The sequence below is a fragment of the Gekko japonicus genome, unplaced genomic scaffold (genome assembly GCF_001447785.1).
Source record: "Gekko japonicus isolate JY-2015 unplaced genomic scaffold, Gekko_japonicus_V1.1 scaffold206, whole genome shotgun sequence".
In the NCBI taxonomy this organism is placed as follows: domain Eukaryota; kingdom Metazoa; phylum Chordata; class Lepidosauria; order Squamata; family Gekkonidae; genus Gekko; species Gekko japonicus.
Window position 1 is genome coordinate 583,414 of NW_015160842.1, and position 3,851 is coordinate 587,264.

The following is a 3,851-nucleotide window of genomic DNA, read 5'->3' on the forward strand; positions in this document are numbered from 1 at the left end:
GGCCTGCGCTGAAAGCACTGCACTGGTTGCCAATACCGTACCGGATTCGCTTCAAAGTGCTGGTCGTTACCTATAAAGCCCTACATGGCCAGGGTCCAACCTACCTGAAGGACCACCTTTCCCCGTATGTTCCCCCAAGAGCACTACAGTCAGGGGCCCAAAATTTATTAGTCATCCCGGGACCCAAGGATGTCAAACATGGAATGAGCTCCCGGAGGAGATCAGGGCCCTGCGGGATCTTATGCAGTTCCGCAGGGCCTGCAAGACGGAGCTCTTCCGCCAGGCTTTCGAGTAGGAGCCGCCGCCCCTACTATACTACCACCGCCCTGAGGTCCCGATTAAACATCCAGTATGGAAGAATCCTTCTGCCGTCTTCTTGGGACTTTGGACATACGACCCGCCATCCTTAGATTATGAATAGCACTGAGCACTTTGTTTAATTAAGATTTTAATATGTAGCACATTTTTAAATTGTTATGTATATTATTGTTTTACCATGGCAAGTTGTTCTTGCCTCTGTAAGCCGCCCTGAGCCCACGGGGGAGGGCAAGGTATAAGTATGAAAATAAATAAATAAATATAAAAATAAAAGACATTGCCCCAAGTGCATGGGGCCTCAGCACATCCGACCCTTTCCTTAGCTGTACTGATGAAGAGAACAGAAAACTTCTAGTAGCACTGTAATAGTACAGATGGCTTCTCCAAAGAGGAGTTGTGTGCTTCAGGGGTCAACACTAGAATTTTAGTGCCTTGTCCTGTGTTTTGGAGAAAATGTTCCTTTGGATCAGACTGTAGAAATTACAAAGCTTTGGCACATATGACTCCACTTTGTTCAGCAAAGTCTGAAGCCTTCGTCTAGCATAAGAAACTTTCCTCCAACTTAAATTGAGTTTCAAAGGTAGACTCTAGCATGAACTGGCTGAACTGGGATTCATAAGGGAATTCACACTATTTCCCCACTCCCCTGAACGAAGACTCATATATAACTTATCTTACATTATATTATATTACACATATTAACTGTCCTAATAAAATCTGGGACTCCTCACCAGTTAGAGGTGTTAAGTAGCTTAGCATACTTCATGAATGTGAGAAGCATGAATGGTCTCTTGATTGGACTCCTACATAAGTTTTGGTGGATCCAACCATCCTCCAAGTAGTCTTCTTCCAGCCTAAGAAGCCTTCCTCCAACTTAAATGATTCTTTTTCCAATAGAAGAGCCTCTTAAGTTGGATGAAGTTTCTGCAGACAGGAGGAAGGCTTCACATTTGAACCAAAAGGAAATGTGAGGTATAAATATAGTAATAAATAAATAAAATTAATAAAAGTTGCTCAGTGGAGTGATAGGTAGGATCCACCACCAAATCTGCATAGTCTGAAGTAGTGGATCATAGTCCATGAAAGCTTATGCTAGAATAAATTTTAAGGCTCCATAAGACTCCTGTTTATTATTATAATACTTGCCTATCTTTTGCAGGAGGAGGGAAGCCGGCATGGTACAACCTGATCTTGTCAGATCTCAGAAGCTAAACAGGGTCGGTACTTGGATTGGAGACCACCAAGGAAGATGCTGCAGGTGAGGGCAATGGCAACTCATCTCTGCTTCGCACTTGCCTTGAAAGCTCCTTGTTTGGGTTGCCATAAGTCTGCTGCGACTTGACGGCACTTTACAAACACACACATCTATTGCAGTAAGTTTAGTAAATGCTTTTGATTTAACCAGTTGTATACATGTGGACTTTACCAGTTTATGTGCACATTTTAAATGCATTGTGTAACAAAAAGAATTTGGGAACAAAGGAAGGAGGGATCTAATGTCATGTAAAAATGAGGATTACAGGTTGGTGGAACTTGCCCGCTGCAGTGCAGTCACCTTGGAGGCTGGTGGAATGAGGAGACTGGGAAGCTGCCACTGCTCACCCCTCCTTCCCTCCCTCAGTACTACAGAATGCCTGCCGTGAGAGCCAGTGCCATCTTCCCCAAGCCCGGCCTCCTCCTCCTCCTCCTCCTTTTGGTGTCCTGGGTGTTTAATCCAGCAAGAAGCAAAATAACAAGGCTTGATGGTGGAAATATAGATTATACTTTAAACAATGCAGATGTGGCTTTAGTGAATTTTCATGCTGATTGGTGTTGCTTTAGTCAAATGCTGCACCCCATCTTTGAGGAAACTTCCACTATCATTAAGGAAGACATAGCCCAAAGGTACCAAATAAACAAGTATCCAACTTTAAAATTGTTCCAGAATGGAATGATGATGAAGAGAGAATATCGGGGTCAAAGATCAGTGACAGTAATGGCAGATAATATACGGCAACAGAAGAGCAATCCCATTTGAGAAGTACTCAGTTTGGACGAAATTGACTCTCATGATCTCAGTAAAAGAAGCATTGGCAGATACTTCGAGCAAAAAGATTCCGACAACTACAGGACCTTTGAAAGGGTAGCATTTGGGTCTGTTTCCAAACCAGAAAGATTTAGTGGAGATAATATAATCTACAAACCACCAGGGGAAAATGCTCCAGATATGGTCTACTTGAGTTCTCTGATGAATTTTGACTTGGTTTATGAATGGACTCAAGATAAATCTGTCCCTCTTGTTCGTGAAATTACATTTGAGAATGGAGAGGAATTGACAGAAGGCCTTCCTTTCCTGATACTCTTCCATATGGATGATACAGAGAGTTTAGAAAAGTTCCAGCAGGAAGTTGTGTGGCAGTTAAGTGAAAAAGGTTTGATAAACATTTTACATGCTGATTGTGATAAGTTCAGGCATCCACTTCTCCACATTCAGGAGACAGCAGCAGATTGTCCTGTTGCTGCTGTCAACAGTTTCAGGCATATGTATGTCTTCTCAGACTTCAGTGACTTGGCTTTTCCTGTACTAGATTTGCACTCTGGAAAGCTGCACAGGGAGTTTAATCATGACCCAAATCCAACTGATACAGTGCCTGGTCAACCTCTTCAGGAAATAGTGACAGCCCGCCAGAGAGTTCATTCCAGAAGCTAGCATAATCCAGAAGCATTGTCCAGAAGTGGACATTGGAATACCTTACTGCGGGACAAAGACGATCTCTGAAACTGGAAACCATCTCACAAGCCTTTCAGACAGCAGCAGTGACTCCTATGGAGTGGAAATAGGAAACCTCTATTTTCGTAAATTCTGTGTATTTTTTATTTTGAATTTTTTAATTTATTTTTTTGCTCCCTGGGGTTTGTAAATACATGTGGGTCATTTGGGGGACAGCATCTTTTCCAAAGTTTTGCTACTGTTGCGAATTGTTCTGTAGAACTTTTCTAATCCAAAATGAAGGTGTCAAGAGTGCCAGTGAGATGCTGTTCACTTTGTACTGTTCCCACTGACAAACTGGACTCCAGGGTTTCCGTTGGTGTAGTTTGGTAGTAAGGCCACCTTATCTTCCTCCTCTGCGTGAACATCATTTGGTTCTCCAGTTGTTACTGAAGGAATATTCTGGATACTTGGGAGGGGAAAAATTACCATTTTACAGAAAGAATATGAAAAAAACCAGAATTGCACTGGACATTTAGGAGGTCTATAACACTTCCTTATTTTTGTCTGAAACATACTAAATATTAAGAATAATGTTTATTTTATATGTGATGGCTGGGTAAGACAGAGATTCATTTATCTTCATTTTGTGTTTTAAAATCCACATAATTTAGTTCACACTGGAGGACTAAGCTGAATGTTAATCATTTTCCTTTGTGTACTGCATTATATTAAAACAGAATTTTGGGGGTTTTTTTTACTGGTACTCTTTTGGTTTTAATTATAAACCAAACTGCAGCAATTCATGCTTCAAAAGCCCCTTTCACATAAGGAAAGATCAGTC

At 41.6% G+C, this 3,851-nt stretch overlaps 1 pseudogene; it reads left to right on the forward strand.

Annotated features, from left to right (window-relative positions):
* The first annotated feature begins 1,948 nt into the window (after window positions 1-1,948).
* LOC107117356 lies at window positions 1,949-3,012 on the forward strand (annotated as a pseudogene).
* The last annotated feature ends 839 nt before the right edge of the window (window positions 3,013-3,851 follow it).